This window comes from Marmota flaviventris, chromosome 3 (genome assembly GCF_047511675.1).
Source record: "Marmota flaviventris isolate mMarFla1 chromosome 3, mMarFla1.hap1, whole genome shotgun sequence".
Lineage (NCBI taxonomy): Eukaryota > Metazoa > Chordata > Mammalia > Rodentia > Sciuridae > Marmota > Marmota flaviventris.
Window position 1 is genome coordinate 139,646,639 of NC_092500.1, and position 16,348 is coordinate 139,662,986.

Genomic DNA, 16,348 nt, shown 5'->3' on the forward strand with positions numbered 1-16,348 from the left:
TTTTAAGAAATGGAAAAGGGAATGTGACCAGAAGATGACAGGAAGTACAGGCATGTGTTGCACACATAATCTTCCTGAACAGAGGATTTGGTCTATCCATGGAGGAACAGTAAACAGGAAGCTGTTCTTTAGTATGAGAAGGACACAGATGGCTACCTACCAACTCTGCAGTAGGTCGACAGTACAGTACTGAACAGCTTTTGCAAAAGGGGAAGGGATATCCTCAAGGCAATGATTCCTTTGGAGTTAAGATGAGAGAATAAAATATACTTTTCATAAAACAGTTGAGAGTTTAGGCAATTTTTCTGTCCATGGGGTGTTAATCCCAATGGAAAAATTTGGGAGGCAGATGAGAAGTTGAGTCAAGGGGATAAAAATCTCAGATAAGAGTTCAAAGGATTGATTTATGTCTTGATTTCAGCTAGTGAGTTTGCAAAAGAATCAGTGATGATTTTCCAGTGGCTGTTAGGGGATAGGCAATGTCCTAATGGCAACAGGGTTAAGTCAAGGCCAAATGGACGATCTTGAGAAGTCCTAAACTTAGATGGATATGTAGAAGACTATTTTTTCTGGAAGGTGTTGGCCATAATCTGTGTTAATTATGTGGGCTCCAAGGGGAAGGGTCCAGTCTTCCTGAATTATATTTTTGTGTTCTAATGCTAACACATAAAGGCTGTTGGTTTCTAGAAGCTTCTGTAAATGTCCAGTTCAATTGGATCTTATATTTAACATCCTGTGATTGTACAAACTCACATTTTATAAATCCATATAAGTAACTAACCACAGATGTCCCTCAGTGACCAGGGAGGAGAAAGCGTAAAATCTAAGGTAAAAAATGTGGCAAAGCCAGGTGCCTTGGCACATGACAATGATCCTAGCAGCTCCAAAGGCTGAGGCAGGAAGATTGACAGTTAAAAGCCAACCTCAGCTAAAGCAAGGCACTGAGCAACTCAGTGAGACTCTCTCTAAATAAAATTTAAAAAAGGGCTGGGGATGTGGCTCAGTGGTCAAGTGCCCCCCGAGTTCAATCCCTGGTACCCTCCCCACCCCGCAAAAAAATGTGGCGATAAAACTGTAGAAGCAATCTTAATAAAGCTCTCATTTCAAAAATATTGAAAATGTTAAATGATAATATTGTGATTTAGTAATGTAATTTTTTCCCTCTGGTACTGGAGATTAGACCCAATAGTGCTTTACCACAGAGCTACATCCCCAGCCCTCCTTTACTTTTTATTTTTTATTTTGAGACAGGGTCTCACTATGTTGCTTAGGGCCTTGTTAAAGTGCTGAAGCTGGTCTGGAACTTGTGATCCTCCTGCTTCATTCTCCTGAGTCACTGTGATTACAGGCATGCATCAGTGCACCCGACAGTGTGATTTTTATCTTCTTTTTACTTTTTTATTTTTTTCTGAAGTCCAAATAAAAAGCATAAATTCCTTAATTATAAATAATATACATACATATTTATGTAATACATTTGAATAATAAGTTTGTTTTTTTTTAAATATACACATTGTTATTCAGAATAAGAGATCAAAAAGCAATATTCTTTTGGTAGGAATAAAAAGGGTATAGGAGGAAGTTTTGGGGTTTTCTATCTTAACCAGAACAAACTGAGAAACTGACTCCCCTTTCTTTATAATTACAAGTTTGTGGTAAGAAATAGGTATGATTTTATAATTTTAAATTGGTCAATTGAAAAGATAGTAAACATAACAACAGCTAACAGAAATTAAGTAATGGTTAACATTAATTGAGGCTTACTGTGTCCTAGGTAATATTTTCAATGCCTTACATTTGTTAGTTAATTTATTGATGAATGATGATAATGGCATGAAAGCATTAAGAGACCAGCATTGGAGACTTTCACAAAAATTCACCATTCTTTCAATCTCATCATGTCTAACACTCACTGCTTGTACACACCTGCTTTCTTTCATATTCTCTCCTTTTGCAATGACTTTAATCGTTTTCCTTTTCATTCTCTACAACTTGGAGTTATTTTCGACCTCTCTCTTTTGTTCTCTCTTAGCTTTTAATTTATTTAATCAGTCTGTTAGTTTCACCTTTGCAAGATTCGCCTTTGCAAATTATAACTGAAATTTCAAAGGCAGTGCAGGTGCTGTTTTCAGAGTGTCCTGTGTTTGAGAGAGGTTGGAGAAAAAAAGAAAACTGGAAGCTTTGCCATTGGACAGTCATTGTGTGAGGCATTTTACATAATTGCCTACTAATCCTACATAAGAGATTGTAGATTTTATCTAGTCTTATTTTCAAAATGAATGACTATGCTCATATTCATTACTTAAATTGACGAGTATCACAGAGTTTTGGAGTGATAAATTCAGAAATCACTATAGGGCTTATGTAATTCCTGCTAAATAGTATAGACATCAATATTCTAAACAGTCAAATATTAGCAATATGATGATACAATTAGGATCAGAGATATATCTCAAAGTACTAATTTAATAATGTCATGCATCCATTTCTGAACCAAAATTATAAATGTTTGTGAAAATGATTGATCTGTTACAGCTGTCAGACAAAATACAAGTATTAAATTTGATTTAAGCAATGGTTAAGTTTAGAATAAGTATAAAACATATGGGATATAATTGTACTAAAAGCTTATTTATTAGTGGTAAGGCCACAATATTACATACTTATAGTAAAATTTATTGTTAAGCTGAAATAAATATACAATTTAGTGTTCTGTATTTTTATTTGCTAAATTTGGAAATTCCTCGATAGGCACAAATACTCTTGTAGATTTGGCATCAAGTAGGGGGAAGACTACAGTAATCCTTGTTGTCTCATCGTCAGTATTTACATGCCCTATGGGGTATTATTCTAGGTATTCCAAGTATTATGAATTTATTTATTTATTTTTGATGCTATCATAAATTACATTGTTGACTTTTTTTACAATTAGGTCACTATTTGGGCATAAAAATGTTACTCTTTTTTCATGTAGTTTTTGTATTCTACAATTTTATTGCAGTCAATTTTTTTTTTTAGTGCTGCCAGTATTTTTTTCAATCTTTTGACCTTTTATTTTTTTTCTTATGTGATTGTTCTTTTTTTTTATTTCTTACATACATGACAATAGTGGAGTGCATTACATTCATAATTATCCATTCACAACACAATTTTTGTAACTCTGTATATAGAGTATGTTCACGCCAAATTATGCAATTATATGTGAGTTCTCTTATTTTTTTGCATCACAATTCTTAATACACCTTTATACCACAATTTATCATATCTCTGTTTGTTCTTAATAGTACTTTTGATAGATGGTGAACAGAAGTGGTGAAAATGGACACCTTTGCCCTATTTGGATCTTAGTGGAAAAGATTTATTAATGTTATCTATAGGATTTTTATATATGGTCTTATTGTGGTAAGGAAATTTCTGTACCAGCTGTGCTGTGAACTTTTATCAGAGAAAGGGACATTGGACTTTGTCAAATGCTTTTTCTATGTCAAATGACATGACCATGTGGTTTTTGTCTTTTATTCTGTTTATATGATGCATCACAGTGATTGATCTGCATGATGTAACATCAATGCTCACTAGAGATATAAGCCTCTAGTTTTTTGTTTTCTTAAGGTCACTTTGGATTAGGTATCAAAGCAAGTTGGGTCTCATTAACTGTATTTGAAAGTAGTTCTAACTCTATTTCTTGGAAGAGTTGAAGAAATGTTATTCTTCCTTGATTGTTTGGTAGAACTCAACTGTGAGGTCATCTGGCCCTGGGTTTTTCTTTTTTAGGAGTCTTAATTATTTATTCAAAAAGTAAATAAAATACTTAGAAATAAATTTAAAGATTTGTATAATAAAAGCTAAAAAACATTGATAGACAAATCAAAGGAGATGTAAATAAAAAATATATTGCATGTTAATAGTGTAAAAGAATTAATATTGCTAAAATATCTATACTTCCCAAATAAATATATGTATTTAATGAAATTCTTGTCAAAACCCCAATGTATTCTTTAAGAAATAGGAAAAGAATCCTAAAATTCATATGGAACCATAAAAGACCTTGACTAACCAAGATAACTCTGAGGAATAAAATCAGATAGAAAGCACCATATTTTCTGATTTAAACCTATAATAATCAATACAGTATAGTACTAGCATAACAAGAGAAGTATAGAGTAATGGAACAGAATAGAGTGCCCAAAATAAACCTAAACATGTATGGCAACTCATTTTTAATCAGAACATCAAGAGGACACAACAGGGGAAGGGCAGTCTCTACAATAAATGGTACTGGAAAAACTGGATTCTACATCTGAAAGAGTGCCATTGGGCATTTATCTTATAACACACACAAAAATCAACTCAAAATGTACAGAGACCAAATGTAAAATCTGAAACCAGAAAACCCCTGTATGAAGATAAAGAAAAGTTCTTTGATATAGGCCTTGGAAATGAAATTTGGTATTGCATAAAAAAATTCAGATTACATGAGCAATAAATAAATGAATGAATGATACTACATCAAACTAAAACAAAATAAAATGAAACAAAAAGTCCTTCCATTCAGCAGAGAAATATATCAAAATATAAAGCTAACCTTCAGGCTGGAATAAAGTTTACAACAAACCACATGTTTGATAAGTGATTAGTACCCAAAATTTATAAGAACAGATACAACTCAATCGTAGAAAAATGAATAACTTGATTAAAAAATAGGCAAAAGACCCAAATAGACTTTTATCCAAAGAAGACATAAAGATTGCCATACTTTATATGAAAATTTGCTTACTATTGTTAATCATCAGGAAAATACATATGATCATACCTATTATAAATGACTGTTATTAAAAAGTAGAATGATAATATATTGGGGAGGTATGAGGAGAAGGGTACTATTGTACACTATTGATAAAAATGGAGATTGATACAGCTATTATGGAAAAAAGAATAGAGGTTTCCAAATAACATAAAAATAGACTGCCATATTACTCAGTAACCCCTTTTGGGGAATATACCCAAAGACACTGAAATCATCACCTTGTAAATTTATCTGCTTTCCCACATTCATTACTGCATTATTCACAATAGCCAAGTTATAAAACACTCCAAGTGTCCATCAACAGACAAATGAATAAACTATGGTGAGTACATGTACAATGGAATATTATTTAACCCTAAAAATAGGATATTTTGTCATTTTATACAGCTTGGAAGAACTGGAAGACATTATGCTGAGAGAAATGAGCCAGATATAGAAAGAAAATGTTGTGGGATCTAACCTATATATGTAATCTTTTTTTAAAAAAAAAAATCACATGTACAGAAATAGAGAAAGAGTGAATTCCAGTGATAGAGGTGTAGTGAGTTGGGGAGGAGGAAGTCAGAGGATATAAAATATAAGATATGAAGGATGAAAAAGCCTAGATATCTAGTGTACAATTGGGGGACTATAGGTAATAAAATTGTAAGATATTTGGGATTCATGTTAAGTACATTTTAACTATTCAACATACACACACACTCACAAATACCCACACAAATGGGTAGCTGATGTGATGGAAATGTTAATTTGCTTCACTATTATACTCATTTTGCTGTTTACATGTGTCTCATAACATCATGTTGCATATCTTAAGTGTATGCGTTGAAGGTTATTGGGAAAAAACCATAATGTATACTATGCTATGAATTTAACATGCATGAAGCTATGAGAAATTTTGATAGCTGAAAAATTTGAGAAAGACCTTAGATCAAAACTATTAGTATGCTTTTATATCTAACAATCTGTTTTTCTTTGAAGTGAAGAAATAAGCTTCTTCTCATGTGTAAGATATTTCTGAAGGCTCTTTTTGAGTTAGGTTGGGACATTTAAACATAGGGCTATAATGTATGAATTTGGATGAGCTCTCTTCTTGTTCTTTTATTGTATCCTCTCATTTGATGTAATTAAGTTCATAAACTTTAATCCTGAGAGTTTTAATGATGTTTTACAAAATTTCAGAATATTCTAGAATTGTTAAATGATAAACATGTTTATCTCTCTGGTTCTGTATTGTTTGGATCTTGAATGTCGCCCAAAGGTTTGATTCCCAATCTATGGCACAACTGGGAGGGGGTGAAACATTTAGGAAATGGTAAAACTTATTAGAAGGAAGTTAGATCATTGGGGGGGTGTGCCCTTGAAGGGCATACTGTGATCCTGTCCCCTTCCTGTCTCTCTCCTTCCCTTCCTGGCTGCCATGAACTGAGAAGCTTCTTTTATGATGCATTCTTGACATAGGAATGGATTGCTGTCACAGGCCCCAAAGTAATAAGCCTACTGACCATGCATTGAAGCCTCCAAAACTGAACCAAAATAAATTTTTGTTCCTTATTAGTTGTTTATCTCAGGTATTTTGTCACAGCAAAGGAAGGCTGACTATTGTGGCTTACATCTGGAATGTTCTCCAAAGTCTCATGGGGCTGTTGGAGAGTAATTACATCATGAAAGCTGTAATGACATCAGTGGATTAATTCATTGATGGCAAAATGGAGTACTGGAAGGTGGGACCTCCTTGGAGGAAATAGGTTACTGAGTGTGTGCCTTGGAAGGGTTTACCGTTTTCCCAACCCTTCCTGTCATGACCTTTCCCACCTCCCCTTCCTGTCTGTCATGAGCTGATCAGCTTTCCTCTTTCACGCCCTTCAGGCATGATGTTCTACCTCACCTCAGGTCTAGAGGAATGGAGCCAGCTAACCATAACTCAAACCTCTGAAACTGTCAGCCCCAATAAATCTTTATTCCTCTAAGTTATTCTCATCAGATATTTTGGTCACAGTGATGAAAAGGTGACTAACAGTTAGTTCTAAACCCTTAAATATTTTCCTTTTCACCAGCACATTAACTAACAGGTTCTAAACCCTTAAATATTTTCCTTTTTACTGTTATCTTACAGAATTATTTTACTTTTCGTTAATTTTTGCTTTTGGTTTCTACTGCTTTCTTGAAATGAGATATATTAGTTCATTGTGTTAATTGTGATATTTTAATTAGTTTATTAGTTAATTGTGATATTTTTATACTTGAGTCATTTCAGTTTTTGTGAAGCAATAAAGTTATTGAAAGTTTTTAAAAAATTCTCCTATGCTATTGAATGTAATTTATGTTGCTAAGAATGACTTGCAAAAATACTGCTTTTCTTTTGTATTGAGGATTGAAACTTAATCCTGGGCACTTTACCACTGAGCTACATCCCCAATCCTTTTTATTTTTTTGATACAGGGTCTTGCTAAGTTGAAGAGGGTCTCACTAAGTTGGCCTTGAATTTGCAATTCTCCTGCCTCAACCTTTGGAGTCACTGGGATTACAGGTAATAAATGTTATTTGAATGTTTAATATACTCTATTAATTTGGACCTAAAGATTTTTTATTGGCTTGTATGCACGTTTGAAAGGGAGATAAATAGGGTAAAAGGTTTAGTAGAAATTTGCAAGCAAATTTAAGAAATGTATTCATTTGCATATTAAATATAGCTGAACAGGGAATTTGCTTTTTCATGACAATTGACTTTCAAGAAGGGCCCTTTTCAAGTTCCTTCTTATCTCCAGGACTTTGAGAGATTACATGCAAGCTATTAAGTCTATTAGAATATCTAATAATAAAAACATTAACTAAAGAGTTTTATATCTTCACACCCTGCTTGACAAGATATTGTGCCTTGAGTTGTATGCTTAAGGTCCCAGTACTCAGTACATTCCAAGCCAATTTATTTTTGAAGTTTATCCTGGTTTAGAAACAGAATATCATTTTCCTCTCTGCTTTACTACCTTATAATGCAGTGATTAAGTCTTCCTGCTAGTGAAATTTAGAGGATGTCTTCTCCTTCTAGTGACCCTACCTACTAACACTGGACTCCTATAGAATGCTTTCTTCCTGTAAGAAAGGAAGGTGGCATTTTTCTTCTGATACTGGAGTTAGGAATGTCTGTTACTTTGTCTTCATTACATTCAAGTTCCTAACTCAAAAATCATAGTGTAGCTGGTGGGGACAAAATTTCTTCTCCACTCACTGGGTCTCCAGTGGGACTGACATAAAACAGATTAATAATGGAAAAGCCTACAGAATTTATTTGGTAAATGTAGGATGTGCCTGAGAGCCTTCACCCAAAATATGGAGACCCATACATGAAGTAAGAGCTGAACACTTATACACTTGGCTGGATAGACAATTGAAAATTATGAAAACATAACAAGAAAAGGGGTTTGGGTAGGTAAGTTAACTGGAAAAGTGACTAGGAAGACAAGAGTTAGTTTCATATAGTCTATTTATACAGAATTCTCTTGACCTTGGCTTTTTATTTTTGTTGACAGGAATGTCTTTTCTCTTCTTGGCATAGGGAAGGAATCTTATACACGGGAGTTTTATTTCCTGTTTTTACAAACAGAAAGGAAGGTCAGAGTGTCCTTTTATTCGCTGTTTTTCAAGCATCTTTAACTCAAAATAACTAATATCCAAATTGGCATATTTGAGGATCCCATTTTGATTCTCCATAATTGAGAACAGACCTGGAAAATTGCTCTGATGGTTTGAGAACAGTGAAACTAATATTGGGGAAGCATCATTCTCTGAGAAATCAAAGGTTTGCTGTTGGATATGAACTTGGTGCCTACCACAATTAACTGGATAGAATACTAATTCTGGTAATCTCACATTATAAGAATGCTCATGATTCCAAAATACAGGAAATTTCCAAAATAGAAATTTTTAAAATGTGCGATGAAAATGGTAGAGAAAATAATGATTTGTTAAGAGCAACATATTATTATGTAATATATGGGAGGGATCTCCCACAAGAGTTAAGATCTTGGGCTCTGGATTAAACAACATTGAGTTAAAATCCTACCTTTATTTCCTTTTCTTTTTCCCATATTTTTTTTATTGGTGCATTACAGTTGTACATAATGATGGGTTGCCTTTATTTCCTTATCAGCCTTCAGCAAATTGCTTGAATTAACTAAACCTGAGTTTTCTTCTATGTAAAATGACAATAGTAATACATAACTCATAGATGTGAGAAAGGGTGGCTTCAGTAGAAATATTGTAAAACTGTTCGGGAAGATAGAAAGCCTGGAGATAGGATGGAGGAAACAAATGTGCTCTTCAAACAAATGAAATACATGAGAGAACTATGTTTTATATGAGTAAAAGACAGACCTTATTTAGAAAGTCATCAAAACCAGAGTGAAAAAAATGAAGACTGGGAGGTGAAGCTGGGTAGTCAGGTAAGACACTGGGATCACCTTGGCTAGTCAGTGCCTGCCCTCTCTCCACCTTGGGTCTTCCCACTCACCTGCAGGGACACCTGGGATTGATCAGACTTCAGACCCAGAGATACAATGTAAAGCAAGGGAACCACTCGCCTAGGGATAATGAGAAAAGCAGGACACAGTGAATGGAAGATCAATGGGACAGGTAGGAGAAATCGGAAGAAAAAGGAGAAGACTATCTGGTGTAAAAAATGGCAAAGTTACCTCCTCTGCCTCCATAGTGGAAGCTGGCCAGAGCCTTCCTACCATTTCATGTTTTCTTATTCTGAAGATTCTGTCCAAACAGATAAAGCAAGCAATTGAAGTATAAGATTATTTAGACATACAGATGGGAGGAGTATATCATGTGTCATACCTTTGGGCTGCTTTTCATATGTGGAGCATTTTTACTTTGCAACTTCTCATGGTCACCCCAATATATGCTAGAACTCAATATTTCAGCCTGCCTAGCAACCCCAAGGCTAAAATGTGATCTACTTTCTGATGAATAGAAGCATCAACATGAGACCTGGATTCAGAAGAAAGAAAAACATTGTAACTTTCTGCTTAGCAGAAAAACAAGGACGGAGAGGGAGATTAATAATTTTTCGAGGCATCTGAGGAAGATGTCCCAGCAGCAGTGATGTTGGTGACAAAAGGGGTAGAATAAAACCTGCAACCAGGCCAGCAGGGCAGTTTGGGAATTGTTCCTACCCATGTCTCCCAGCTGATACTCAAGCTCTCCCATGAATCATGTGAACTGATTTGTATTTTTTAATAACTTCATTTTTTTAAAAAATAGTTTTTTAGTCATAGATGGACACAATACTTTTATTTATTTATTTTCATGTGGTGCTGAGGATTGAACCCAGTTCCTCACACATGCGAGGCAAGCACTCTGCCACGGAGCCACAATCCCAGCACTGTATTTTGGTTTTATATTTATGATCCCTACACATTGCAGTAACAGACATTGAAGGAACTGGGAACTTGAACTTTGTTATTTTCCATAGAATGGGATGTGGTTGTCTGTAATACGAAGTGGCAAACTGCAGTTACTGGAATCACAGTTCATGTGAAGGGCATGAGAAATACCAGGAATGTGGGGTGTGTTAGCCATGTTTTACTGTATTGGAAATAAATCAGCAAGGTTTAGAATCAAGATTCTCATTAAAAAAAAAAGGCACAAAGTTTCTCTAAGCATTCCGTAATATTTCCTATTTCTTGTAGAATGATGGATATATCAAATCCAGATATTATTTAGAAAAGAGTACACATTTGATGATTAGAATGTGCATTTGGGTTGATCCAAATGATCAGGGATAGCTGGAAGTCCTAAGCCCAACCAAACCTCTTCTGCACACTGAAGGATCCCTTCCTTCCCTATCTGATGAAACTGTTCTCTACTTTACTGAAAATCCTGAGACAACCTGGCAGGAGAAAGCAACTTTGCAAGAAGAAGCAATTTCTCCTAATGTGCTGTACAACCACACTTCATTGCTTCCAGATTCTAGCATGCCCCAAGGAATCAATTACAGAGCCCGGGAAAGAGCTGGTATAGCAGCAGAAAGGCAGGATTTTACTAAGATTTTTACCAATCTTTACTATAAAAAAATCTGGAAAATATATGTAGAATTTTTTTTTCTCTGTCCTTCCTAGACTAAGGAAAGAGAATCATAGCTGTTAGATAGGCTGAGCTTTTCAGTCCAGGCACCCTCTCTGGAGATTCTGTCCTTCATTTAGATGCTCAGACATCTGAAAGTGACTCTGCTTGCTCAGTTTGTGACTGTATACTAGGCCCAATAAAAATTCTATTTAGGTGCCATTTATTCTTTGGTACCAAAAGATTTTGGCAGTGGATACCTGTAGGAATTTTGGAATGAGCTGATCATATATGAGCCACTCACCAATACCTTCTCCATATCCCTTACATTTGTCTGTTTCAAACTGACCCTCTAGTGGTCTAGCCCTATGAGTACTCCCAAAGTATCCCATAAGATATAACAAGAGTGCAAAGTCTCCTATGAAGAGTCCTAGAAAGGGATGTGTATTTCCCTGATAACTAATGATGTTGAGCAATGTTTTTGTGTGCTGCTTGGCCATTGCATATTTTGTAAGGAGAACTGTCTAGTTAGATCCTTTAGTGTGTATGTGTGTGTGTGTGTGTGTGTGCGCGTAGTGCTGAGAAGTCAAACTCAGTTCCTTGTACATGCTCTACTAGTGGCTACACCCCTAATACCCAGTCTTTAAAAAAAATTTATTATTTAGAGACAGGGTATCACTATGCTGCCCAGGATGGTCTACAACTCCTGGGTTCAGGTAATTCTACTACCTCGGCCTCCCAAGTAGCTGGTACTATAGGTATGTGCCACCACACTGGGCTTCTTTGCCCATTTTAAATTTGGTTACTTGTCCTTTTATTATTGAGTTATAAAGATTATTACATATTAGAAATATGATTCAGATATCATTTATATTACTTATGAATGTTTTCTTTCATTTCTTGTACTATCTTTTCACTTTCTTGATGGTTTTCTTTGAAGCACAAGGTTTTTAATTTGTATGAAGTTTAATTTACTTACTTCTTTTTTGCTGTGTTATATGTCTATTGCTATACATTTACAAAACTCTCTTGATTAACATTTATTTTTAATAAGTTGTGAAACAGGGCTATGTGAATCTTCCTATTTTAATTATTCTTTTCTTCAGGATTGTTTAGGTTATTTTGAGTTCCTTGCAATTCTATGTGAATTTTAGAATCACCATGTCAATTAATACAAAAACATCAGGTTGGAATATGTTAGAGAATCCTGTGTATATCAGTGTGGGGGAGCATTTTTATATTAATGTTGTCTTTCAATCCACGAACATGGGAACTTTGCTGCTTACATAGCTCTTTGATTTCTTCCAGCAAAGTTTTGAGTTTGCAGGGTATAAGTTTTGCATTTCTTTTGTTAAAGTTATTCCTAAGTTTTAAAGGACATTTTGATGCTATTATGAATGGAATTGTCTTCCTCTTTTTATTTTTGTTTGTTCATTGCAAGGGTATAGATAAAGAATTGATTTTGTGTATCAGTATTGTATCCTGCAACCTTACTGTATTCATTTATATGTTCTAATAACCTTTTGGCAGATTCCTTAGGATTTTAAGCATAAAGGTCATGTCATTTATGAGTAAATATTTTTATTTCTTCTTTTCCAATCTGGTGACTTTTATTTATTTATTTTTATTGATTAATTACCTTGGCTAGAAACTTCAGTACAGTGTATACAGTAGAAATGGTAATAGTAAATATCCTTGCCTTGTTTGTTACTTAGACCCATTAAGTATGAGATTAACTTTGTAGATCGGAGTTTGAAAATCTATTTCTATTAATTTTGTTATCTGTGCCCATTATGATTCAGTTTTAAATGATTGATTTCCTCATGATAATGGCTGGCATAGTTTTGTTTCTTCTAATGTCTCATTTTTTTTTTTTTTTTCGTACAATCACTTGTTTGGATGCCATTACTTTTCTGGGCTATCAGATGTTTTAAAGATATTCTTAAACTTTGCTCTGAAACAGTTCATGTACATGGAAAGAATACAATCCTTTTAGAACTCTTTTTAAAGCTGTTTTAGCTGAGACTATGCTAATCAACTTTTTGTTTCTGTGATAAAAATACCTTGTAAGAACAACTTAGAAGGGGAAAAGTTTATTTGGGATCCTGGTTTTAGAGATTCAGTTCATGGTCATTTGACTCCATTACTCTGGGCCTGAGGTGAGCAGAACATTACGAAGAAGGTCATGGAAGAGGAAAGCTGCTCTGCTCATACCAGCAGGGGAGCAGAGAGAGTGAGCAAGCAAGGAGCCAGGGCAGGATAAAATTTCCAGTGGCATGTCCCCAGTGACCTACTTCCTTCAATCATGCCTGCCTGCCCACAGTTATCACACAGTAGTCCAAATTATTAATCCAGTGATGAGGTTGTAGCTCTTATGATCTAATCATTTCACCTCTGAACAGTCCTACATTGACTAATATATGAGCTTTGGCGGATGACACCTCCTATCCAAACATAAACAGCATCTAATCTAAGGTGATTCTTGTCCCATTACCAAAGTAAGAATCCTTCTGAGAAATCTACCCAATGAACTGTGAAATACAAAGTTCCCAAACTGGTTGGTTGGAATGGGCAAGATTTCCATTCCTTTGTGCATGTTGGTTCTTATCTCTGGGGCATGTATTCCTGGTCTTGTGAACTTTTCTCACATGCATACATTATCCTGTAAGTGGCAGAATGTAAAAGAGATAGTTTCTAAAGTTGTCTGGAATTCTGTGTAGATCTTTCCTATCATTGTGTCCTGCAAACTCCAGTTGTCTTGGCATTTCTATTCCCCCAGTTCTGTCTCCTCAAATGTAGGAGACTGCTGATCTTAAGCAGTATTCCCTTCCTTTCAATCGCCCTGGAAACACTTTCTGGCAGCAGGCTAAGACAAGTTCAGGGCCCATCTCATACATACATTTCTCATCTCTTAAGGATCCCTGTCCCTTATTGCCTGATATTCAATATCTTGAAAAATGTTGATTCATGTACTTTGCGATTTTAATTGATTCAGGCAGGAGAATAATCTGGAACCTTTTACTCCATCTTTGTCAGAAGTGGATGTCTTTTGTGTAAAATAAAGTTCATGAATGCAACTTTAAGCAAACAAGTTCACATAACTTTAGTTCACGTCACAAATCTGCTGTTCACTCATGATACTCTTAGGCAGGTGTTATAACCAATTAGTGCCTCAGTTTCTGAATCTTCAAAATAATATCTACTTAATGAGTTTGCTGAGTTTAATGTGAGATGTCAATGGAATGTGGCCATTATTTTAGTCTACTCTATGCCATTCTCTATTGGGTAAAATCTTAACCATAATTAATGCTTACATTAACATATAATTTTGCCATAGAGTAAAAATGTTTAAAATAGTATAGTTTTATGATTAGTAGCTAAACTATCTGAATCAACAATCTGCATTTCCTACTCTTCCTCTTTCTATATAATATGCAATTGACAGCAAACCTTTATTAGTTGAAGAATGTTGCATGAAATAATAAGCAACAGATTAATTTATAAATATTCTTGGTGAATAATGTTTATAAGACTTATTCATTAAATGATTATAGTAATGAAAATGAATATTTCACAATTTTAATTGTTTTGACTCTGCATATATTAGTTGATCTAAACAGTAATATAAAAGGAAACTTTGTTGAATTATGAAACAATAAAGACTCTTAAATTGGCACTGTATAAATGCAAATGTGATGAACTATTTTGAATTCATTTAATATCTTCAAAACAAAAGAAAGGCATGAATAGTTAAATGGAAATACAATGTTTATTTCTAATTATACAAAAATATACAACATAGTAAAGACTTTATGTAAATGACCAAATTTGAAACATACTTTAATATGATTTTTAAAAAAGTTTATTTTATCTATAAACTTGTCATAATGAGGTTAAAAAATAAAGCTATGATCATATTTGCTATTTCTTATCCATGTTGATAAAATTTTGAAGTGAAAGTCAATTACTTCTAAAATAATCCTGCACTAGACCAGATTTAATCAATTGTATTGTATTAATCTTTTATTCTCTGTTTTCTCAGCTGTAAAATTGGGATGTTAATAGTGACAGATACAGGAGAATGTGCTAATGACTTATAAACCACCTTGCAACTATCAAACAATAAAATGTTATAAAAATAAGATCGTCAGCTTTTATTGTTTGAGAAGCACAAATTTTCCCAAACTCATTTTCAGAAGTTGAGAAAATAGATGCATTAACAAACAAATGCTTCTTTAATTGTGAGAGCAAGTTCCTTTTGAAGAAAGATTTGTTGGAAATTTTCTAAGAAATGATGAACTCATTTTATATATTTTATGAAAAACTTTCTGAGTACCGTACCAAATGTTAAAGTAATATTTTCTAAGAAGAAACAGTGTTCTTTTATTTTTCTCTAAGTGTGTGATTGTTTATTTCCCATAAAAGAAATGTTCTTTTAATTCTGTTCTTTGAATTCATCTGATAACATTGAAATCTTTCTGAATAGTTTATTTGATAGAATGCATAAGTCAAGAATATTTTATTTTTCACCACTTATTCTCAGTATATGTCTGTTAAGATCCTTTGTCTCTTATAAGCTATGAAATATCACAATAGGGCTTGCTGTGAAATGATGGCAAGTAGGTTACTGCCAGCCTATTTGTGCAAAATGATGATTGTGGCTCCTCATAGGAGTTTCTTAGTTTAGGAGATAAAAATACGTTCAAACATAGGAAGCTGCTGAATCCGGAGATCAAAATGCAAACTACTATGAGACTTGCATGCTTTCATTAGAAGTGACTGCAAATTTTTCTTTTATCCTCAGAATACCTGTATTGGGAATTCTGGGGAGGGAGTGAGCCAAAAAAAAAAAAAGTAAAATTGTGGTTTGCTGTTTTTATGCTGTGTGCTTGATCATTGTAATAATTCACAGTAAACGTGATCCATTCAAATCTTCTAAAACACATTGTCTGCAGTTGATTTGTACAGCAAGAGATGTCTGTGTATATGAATGGAATAATATGTGTGACCTAGTGATGTATATTACTTGATAATGTGTAATTCAACAATATAATGACTATCCAGCACTGCCTTGCACATATTTTAAGCAATCAGTTATCCTTTTAATAGTGCCAATGATTTCACTGCCTTTTTTCTTCATTAAACTAAACTGGACAACTTGGACCTATAAAAGAAAAAAATGATACAACATAGATATAAAATGTAATATATAATACATTTATATAAAATTTAAAAGAGAAACAACACATCTACATATTTATGACTAATGAACCCTTTAATACCCAGCACAAGCAAATACATCAACATGATGAAGTGGTGTAACATGGTTTCTAAATTAATATTTTCCCCCTAAATAATAGGCAACTATAGAAATGTACTATTAACCTATGTTATGCTCCAATTTTGTTGAAGGACCCTCATAGCTCCTTTGAAAAATACTGCTATAAGAAGAATCCTTTACATGTTCTGGCT